Source organism: Vulpes vulpes, chromosome 13 (genome assembly GCF_048418805.1).
Source record: "Vulpes vulpes isolate BD-2025 chromosome 13, VulVul3, whole genome shotgun sequence".
NCBI classification, from domain to species: domain Eukaryota; kingdom Metazoa; phylum Chordata; class Mammalia; order Carnivora; family Canidae; genus Vulpes; species Vulpes vulpes.
Genome location: NC_132792.1, coordinates 11,445,553 through 11,454,999, shown reverse-complemented (window position 1 = coordinate 11,454,999; position 9,447 = coordinate 11,445,553). Strand labels below are relative to the sequence as shown.

The 9,447-nt window shown below is 39.0% G+C and overlaps 1 long non-coding RNA gene across 1 annotated transcript; it reads left to right on the top strand.

Annotated features, from left to right (window-relative positions):
- The first annotated feature begins 822 nt into the window (after positions 1-822).
- LOC140595045 (uncharacterized) lies at positions 823-9,180 on the top strand. Its single transcript, XR_011996442.1, has 3 exons — positions 823-991; positions 2,469-2,657; positions 9,051-9,180. It is a non-coding gene; the product is annotated as an uncharacterized lncRNA (long non-coding RNA).
- Positions 9,181-9,447: the final 267 nt, after the last annotated feature.

Genomic DNA, 9,447 nt, shown 5'->3' with positions numbered 1-9,447 from the left:
TCTTTGGGGGTAGGAGGAGAGGAAGTTATGAATGGAGTAGAATGATATAAAGACAACCTGTGGCTCCTCCCCCTGTTTGCAGTGATTAGCTGTGTGGTTTTAGATGAGTCTATTTTCTGCTTCTGAGCTCATGTTTCCACAAAGGATCATGCTACCTGCTTACCCTTACAAGAGAACAGTTAAGAACACTATAAAACAGAGCATATTGGAAACACATGGGGAATAATAAAGCAATATAAATACAATGGCTATGGTGTCAACCACAACAATGATAAAGAACATTTCCTTGTGTTCATTACCTACTTGGCATTCTTCATACATTGTCCTCACAACAACCTTGTGTGTCATTATCTCAAGTTTACAGATGAGGAAACTTTGAGATATTATCATGATTAATTATATAATTATCAAATGCACAAAAAAGTCTTGACATTTGCCTAGCTTTCTGGGAGATGGCAAAGTAAGGGAGTTGGGGAACCAGACTTAGAACTTTTTTGGCCAAAAAAGCAACTGTTCCTATTAAGTCTAATTCAGAATGTGCTGGGAACATCTGTGCAAAATTAGATTCACAAGGAATTTTTAAAAACCAATTTATTAAGGTGTGATAAACATACAAAAAGCCATGCATATTTAATGTATACAACTTGAGGAGTTTGGGGATAAGTATACACCCTTGTAACCATCACCATAATCCATGTCATAAACATATCTGCCTGTTCCAAAAGTTTTCTTCCACCTGCTTTATTATTACCATCATATTTTAAAGTGATTCTTGAAAAATGGAACTAGCTCTTCCAACTAAACATTTTGTTCTACTTATAGTCTGAGGAAATACCCGGATTCTCCTGGAATGGACCCCCTAGAGATGCCTGTATTGAATTAAAGCAGCTCATTCTAATGCCAGCTGGCCAGAGTTTGGGCAACACCATCATCTCCTCCTTGCTGTGTTGAAGAAACAAAGATAATGACACTTTCCCAAGACTGGGGCTGGGTAAGTCTTAATTTGGGAGTGTTTGGAAATGACTTTGAAGATGCAAAGGTTATTTAAGTGCCACGTATTATTATTTATTGTGGTTCCAAGCACTGTTTCTCCTCCCCATTGTCAGGCTACAAAACAATAAGAGATGTGGTAAAAGAGCCTCTGAAGTATCCAAACATCAATAAATTAGGTAACTTTGGCCCGAGCCCTGCGATGGTATCTGCAAACCCAGCATTAGCTCTGCAGCATTTTTGTGTGGGCTGGTGGTTGCCTAATTTGCACTTAAACACGCCAGCAGCAGGCCCTGGCACAGGTTTGGCACACACAGGTGATGCAAACACTCTTTGGACAGACCTGGATTGCTGACATCATGCTTTGCTGTGTGCTCTTTGAGATGTAAATTAGCTTCTAGAAGAGCCCCTGGTCCTTTCATCATTGACACTTAATGGAAGAGAATTAACATCCATTGAGCCCTTCTGTGTGCCAGACTTTTATGAACATGATCTCATTTATTCTCATAACTATCCAGAGAAGTGGATGTGAGTGGGACCATTTTACAGATGAGGAAACTGAGTCTCATGGAAGTTGAATAATTTGCCCTTGATCATTATAATCAGTAAGAGGCCAAAATAGATGGAAACCCAGGACTGTCTGGTTCCAAAGGCCATGCTTTTTTATTATGTTAAACTGTAGGTACCATGCACCCCTGGACTCCCCACCCCAGCTGTCTGGTCAAGTTCTCCAGTTCCCTGGTAAAATTATTTGGTGCTTTTCCATTGCTCTAAATACAATAAGGACCACATCCTTCTATGACCCTGTACCATCTGCCTCAGGCTCCCTCTCCAGCTTCATCCAAAGCCCTGCTCCTTTATTTCTGTTCCTTGAACCCAAACCTCTTACCTCTGGGTTTTTGCACAAACTGCCCTTACAAGTTTATCTTTTCCTTTTTACTGCAGCTAACTCTTGCAAACCCTTACACATCATTTTCTGGGGGGACTGCCTTCTGTGAAAATACAGACCAGCAGTTCTCTGAGTGTGGTCCCTGGACCAGCAAAGAGTAGCATCACCTGGGACCTTGTGAGAAATGCAAATTCTCAGGCCCCACCCCAGCCATACTGAATCAGAAACTCTGGGCAAGGGGCCCAGTCTCCAGGTGATTCTCTGCTGGCTTAAGTTTGAAAATCACTGGGGTTTCTAAATCTTGACACTACTTATATTGTAGAGTGTTTAGCCGCATGCTACCTTTTACCTGTTAGATCCCAATACACTCCCAGCCATGTCCCCACCTCCATCCAAGTTGCAAAAGGTGACAATGTCTTCAGTCACTGCATTATGTCTCCCGGGGGGACTCTGGTTGGGAATATCTGCCTTAAACTAAAGTATGACTCCCATTGAGAAATCCTTGCAGCACTCTCAACGGGGAGTTTAATTAGTTAATAACTTTTGGAAAACATTTGCTCAAGGCACTTCTCTACTGTCCTATTTGCAGCAGCTGATGCACTGCCTGTCACCCAGTAGGTTCTCAGGAAATAGGACTGTACCAACCAAGTGACATGGCAGGCTGACACCACACCTCTTTAATCCAACCTTGTACTGAATTTTTGGAAGGAGACAGGACTTGGGGGCTGGAGTGGAATCACAGGCAAGCAGGATCCTAAAGATACTTCATAATTTAAAGGTAAGTCTCCTCCATCAGAACCCTGGGAACATAGGGGATCATTCATGCTCAGCTGAACAGGACTTAGTACTGCTTCTTTTAGCAGCAGAGAATGTGACTAAATGCAGGAGAGAGAGAAAAAAAAGTTCTTAGAATGATGCAGAAAATCCTGACCAAAGGTAGGCTCAGTGCCACTATCACGGAAAGAGAAAACCATATTCTGGCCACAACAGCAATAATGAGATTGTTAACTTGTGGCTGAAGTCTTTCTATAGATGATAGATTTAACGAGGACTGTCAAAGGCTGATTCTGACTCTTCAGCTGCCCACATTTGCTCAGCCTGAGAAGTAATTTCTAGAACCAAGGCAGAGGAGAGCCACAGAGTTGAGGAAGAATGGAATTCTTGCTCACATCTGTTTTGTTAATTGATAATCAACTCCATCCTCCTGGCTCCATAATGAAGTGGGGGTGGACACAGAACACTTAGTTGGCCACATTGACATCGGTACTTCACTACTCCTAGGAATGAAGAAGCCTGTCGCGTCTCATAGGAAATATTGAAGACACATGGTTTATGTCAGCTCTCACATAACCTAAACGATCTTGCATTTTGGGAGCTGCAGTTGAGGTGTGAGAAGATGCGAACCTAAGGAGCAGTTTTTGTTGAGTTTATATTTTTTTCTCAAAACCTTTTTTCTTGTTTTAAAAATTTTTATTCTTGATGAAATTTTGAAAGGAGGAAGAGAAATGAGGAAAATGGATTTTTTCTCTCTCAAAATTTTCATTTCTGTTAACAGACTGTACCAACAAATTACTTTCCTGTTTTTTCACTTACTGTTATCTTGTAAGCCTGTCTCCAAGTTTTTGCAAAGTGACATCATTTTCAAAGTGATACTTAAATTCAATTTCAATTCATCCCAAATGTAAGATCATTAAAATGCCCCCAAATTAGAAACAAAAAATACATATTCTAGCCATCCAGAGAGCACATACTAATGTACTTAAAGCTAAAGACTGAGCTCACAAATTTATTGATACCAGAGTTTAAAAAAAAAACCCAGTAATTATGAGTTTACTAATCTACAGTTTATAATAATTTGCATATGACTGGAGCAATAGCATAATTTCAAACACTTTCATTTTAAAAATTTATTTATTTATTTAGAGAGAGAGCTCCATTGGGAGGAGGAGCAAGAGGGGAGGAGGAGCAAGAGGGGAGGAGGAGGAGGAAGGAGTAAGGAATCTCAAGCAGACCCCATGCTCAGCATGGAGCCCAACATGGGGCTACATCTCATGACCCTGAAATTATGACCTGAGCCAAAACCAAGAGGTGGTCATTAAATAGAATGAGCCATCTAGGTACTCCCATCTTCATTTATGGTCTATATGACAAATTGATATAACCAATCTCATTGCAGCATTTGCTGTCATGTAAATAGCTTTACAACAAATATCTTATGTAACAGAATTTTTTTTCCCTGAAATCAAAAGCATTTTCTTTGAACTGAGGTCAGAAATTCAAACATTGGTTCTAAAAATATGAAATATTTTTTGGAGTGTCTGGGTGGCTTAGTCGATTGAGCATCAGACTCTTGATTCAGGCTCAGGTCATGATCTCCAGATTATGAGCTTGAGCCCTGCATCGGGCCCCATGCCAGCTTAAGATTTCTCTCTCCCTCTCCTACTCTTTCTCTGACTTTCTAAAAAGAGAGAGAGAGAGAGAGAGAGAGGAGAGAGAAAAGAAAACTATGAATGCATCTTACCTTGATAAAATTTCCAACAAAACTGCTTTCCAAGTAATATTTCCATTAGTGATTTTTGAGTTTGCCTAATTAATTTATCGTTGTCAATATCAGGTGATATTTAAAATATATATGATAGAGAAGACTGCACCTCAGGGTTTGCATTTATTGGATGATGGCTCAGACTGAAGGAGACCAGCTGGTACGTGTATCTGTTTTGAGGCAGACACAGTCCATTGTATCTCACCCGGCACCCTACAACATCAGGAAGATCAGTTCAGCTTGATCAGAGTTCAGGTGTTTTTCTGCCGGAAACTTGTCTTTCATGCTTACAGTCAAGAAATTCATTTTAAAAACTGGCAAAAAGAATGCCTTCCTTCCCCACCTCGAAATAAATTCAAATTCCCATGAGAGCCGGATGTCTCCTTGCGGGAGTTAAAGATAATTTGCAGGCATGCATATTTTCTACAGAACCAAATTGCTGAAGGGAGTTGTAACCTGGTTTCAAATACTCTTGGGTTGCTTCACTCGGAGCTCCTTTTTGTCATTGCAATTAGAGCAGAGGAGACTAAAAGCCAAGTGTAGTTGTCCAAATGATGGAGAAAAAACACACAAAACGAGGAAAACTATTTTTCCCTCCTCCCTTCCACCCCCTGCCTTCTTCTTCTTCTTCTCTTTCTCTCTCTCTCTCTCTCTCTCTCTCGTTCTCTTTCTTCATGAGGCATCTATCTAGTCTGTGGTAGAAAATATGGCAAATAGGGATTCATTAGGATAATGAATATACTACAATATCACTATTAATAACCTTGGCTTATTAACTGGTTAGGGCAAAACCTAAATTAGCTGGACCAAATGAGTTCAGTCCATTTAATTTATCAGCTCATTGGTAAATTAAAATTTCAAACTAATTAGGGATTTCAATGCTTTTGCTCCCCTTCAACTCTGGTTGTTAAAACCACTTTTTTCCTCCTGAAATGCATTTCCCTGTTTTCATTTTTTAACCAGGGAGGTGTCAGGTGATGGTGATTAAATTTCCCTGGAGAGAAAACCTTACCAAATCTTTATTCTGTGTAGGGACTGAAGTCCTATTGTAGGACTAGTCCTGGTGTAGAACTGTAGGTGCTGTTATTAGAGGCAGGAACTCACTTCTCTGGAAATTGTCATTTTGTTGTTATTGTGCTGATAATTGACTTATTTCCCTATTGTGATGGAGACTGGCTAGAGGCATAACACACCTGTTTCCTCTTCTCCCTGGGCACACAGCCTACATTTCCCAGCCTCCTTTGCATTTAGACATGGTCATATGATTGAACTCTAACCAATAGGATGCCATCACATGGGACTTGCCCAATTTTCCTGCCCAGCACAAAAAGATCTCTCATGGGCTCTGTCATGCTCTTTCCAGTCTATCTGCATATCATAATGCAGACCCAGAGAAGCCATTAACTTTGAGAGACCCATGTTGAACATGATGGAGCCAAAGGAATCTGTTCCCTGGAATCAGAAAGAGGGCACTTTGCTGATCAGCACCATCCATTTTGGATTATACTTTTGTGGAAATTTCTATTGCACTTGGCACATTGTAAATTTTTTTTATAGCAGCTAATGGTACCTTAATTAACATTTTAATCACTTGTTAATAAAAATAAGTGCAAAACCCAAATCTCAGTTAACCAATATTTATGATGAATTGACTTTCAGGGCACCAAAACCTTAGGATCGACACAGCCAGAGTTCTCTCTCAGATTTAGAGTCAGTCACTTACAAGGCAGGGGAAAAGGTGAAGGTGCAACAAGATGGGATCAAGGTTCTTATGGCCCTTCCCAAATATTTCCCAGCCAGAGAACAAATGCCAGTGATGAGGGAGAGGAATGGGGAATCACCCATTCATATCATATCATATATCATATCACCCCGGTTTGGGTCCTTACTTTTGTTAAAATGTAAACCCTCAATATTACATTAAGCTCTTATTTCCTGTTTAAACCGTTGTGTACAAGAATGGTCTGAAGAATAGACAAAAGTAATAGTGGTCTCTACATAACATCTGTGAAGCCTGTTGAGACCTGGCTAAAAGGCAGTGTCCTGTTCCGGTGTTGAAAATAAAAGGATAATCTGAAAGAAGAGTGGCCTTTAAGTAGAGAATTGCAATATGGGAGACATAGTTCTCTCTTTCCATGTTCACTGAATGCTGAGTCCTCTGGGTGTATCAATGGTCTACTTTTAATCATTCCTTTGGCATTTGGGAGTACAGTTTTGTGGATTGCAGTTAATAATAGATCAGTTAACAATTCCTGTCTTCTAGGGTAGGACTTTGGTTAGGCTGGATAAGAGGCAAAGATCCAGGGATTTAGGAAAGAGAACTAGACTTTGCCACACTTCTCTGAACACAAGAACTCAACAGAGCAATGGATGACATCCTAAATACACAATGGGAATTCTCTTCCCATAGATTGTTGGTAAATATCTGCCTGTTTGTTTGGGCTGATGAGGTGGTTTCTGCACTGTGTGAGTTACTAATTTATTCTTTGTGGATTGATTCTCTTATAATTCCTAAAAACCTTCATGCCATGTGTAAATATTATTTGACTGTAAGTTTTACATATTTCACTGGGACTCATAATTATGTCCTAAAGATCTTTTTTCTTCAGTGTTCTGGTTCTCCTCTGTCTTTCCTATTTCCCATGAAATAGGAGCCCCTAAATTAAATGAAATTTGAAATATCACTCATATATTTCATAATGTTATTTCTTTCTCAGAAGGAGCCCAAAATGGAATCAGGAGGCCTTGATTGATATTGTTGCCATTGAGTGACACTTGTGACTGGTCAGGTTGACTACCCATCTGCACGATGGCAGTTGTTTTATTTTATTTTTTTATAAAATTTTTATTTTTTAATTTTTAAAATAATTTATATTTATAAAATTTTATAAATTTTTTATAATTTTTTATTTTTGTTTTTTTATAAAATTTATAAATTTTATTGGTGTTCAATTTGCCAACATATAGAATAACACCCAGTGCTCATCCTGTCAAGTGCCCACCTCAATGCCTGTCACCCAGTCACCCCACCTCATAGAATGCATTCCAGGTGAAACATTCCACAATCAAGTGGTGTAACTGGTCTCCTACTAAGTCTCATTCCTAAACCTTCTTTCTTTATTCTCATCTCCATTTTCTCTTGTTATCCTAGAGGAATCATTCAGTGCTGAAGCCAGAATGATGGATATGTCAGTGTAGCTAAACCGTTGGCTCATCAGGGATTGCCCAGATCGTGGCCCATTCATTCAACCATTAAACATTCACTGAGTATCTAAAATTTGCCAGAAACTGTACTAAGTAGGGTGTTTTTTTGAACCTAATTTTTACTGTCCTATTTTCCTTATTACCAAACAACAAAGGTTCATTGTAGTCTTTCCTGAAAATATAAAAAGGAATAATAATATGAAATAATTAACAGTTTCACTTTCTAGAATTTATTACCTACTAACAGTTGGATGTATATTTTTCCATGGTTTTTACCATGTAATATATACTTAAGAAAAAGAGAAAGAATGCAAAATTATAATCGCACATCTTATTTTACAAACTAATTTTTCAGATTAGTAATCCATTTATTTCATTTCACTTTCCAGTATTGGCTGGTTGGATTGGAAGAGGTGATCTTTCCTATCTGTGATGTAAATTTATTGCAGGATGCAATAGGGGTCCATTTGGATGGGCTATATGCTCAAATTTGACATTAAACCAAAAAGAGATGAAGGTGCAAATGATACCCAAAAGGTCCTTATTTAGAATGATTTACTGGAGAAACTGTGGCCAAGTCAGAGTCTTTTTTAATGAGTGAGAAGAAAATTTTAAGACTGAGCAGATTCAAGACTGAAACTCATCTGTGTTAATATGTGTGGGACCGAGGAGGACATGCATGCAAATACACTGTCCTTTTACTAAGTGTTTCAGATGCAAAATAAACATCTGAAGGATTTCTCAGATGTTTTCCTAAATAAGACAGGAGATAATGGGCTCATACAGAATACTCTCATCTGATTATAATCTAGCACTTCTGAGTATGTTTATTATTTACAGTTTCAGACATCAGAGTGTCAGCTACGATGTGAATTATTTAACCTACATTATTTTATTTAAAGAGTGCTATACAGTAAAAACTTTTGCTCTCATCTTAATGTTGAGGATATCCAAGCTCATAAAGATTAGGGGATTTACCCCAAATCAAACAGCTAGTGTATAACAAATCCAGGAGGCAAACTAAAGCTGCCTGACTCTGAAGCTTGGGTTCTAAGACTATCTCATGGTGCTGCCTCTGCCATGTGAAAAGGACATAAACTATATCGAATGAATAAATGAATCAGCTTATCTTACAGATGGATCTTAATAAATGTTAATTGACTGGGAAACCACAGCTCCTTCTAATTCTCTCACCAAATTTGATTCGCCACATCAAATGAGATAGTAAATTACACGTAATGAACTTGCTGGTCAAACTATAGTTCCAAGTTTTTGAGACCATCAGAGCTCTCTTTGGGACAGCAAGGAGACTGGGTGAGAAATTACTGGAGGCCAGCCTCTCTTGATACAACATTTTCGCCTCAAGTTATCATCGAGGCATCAAACCCGGGAACTTTCCTTCTCAGACTCTCTGTCCATCAACAGGTTGGAGACAAGAGGCCAGGATTTGGCGCAACACTGCTGTTCAGAATTTCTTGACTTGGACTGTTTCTCTGGACCAGTCTTTTTACCTAACTTGACAATGAAAGGGTGGCTCAAAGATGGCACAATAGAGGTATTTGGAGATTCTTTTGTCTTCCCTTGACTCTCAATAAAAACAACAAAGAAATGAAAGAATGTGAGTTAAAGACTTCAGTGAAACTAAGGAGTCTTCAAAGACCAATCTTATAACTGCCAAACATGATGATGCCTGGGCTAAGGAGAAGAAGTAACCTTATACCTTGACCTTGAACAGAATGACAGTTATTCAAAGAGCAAAGGTCAGTATCCCAAAAGGCCTATTCTCCTTGCCTTTGAATGAGTCACAGAGGTAGGGTCATGG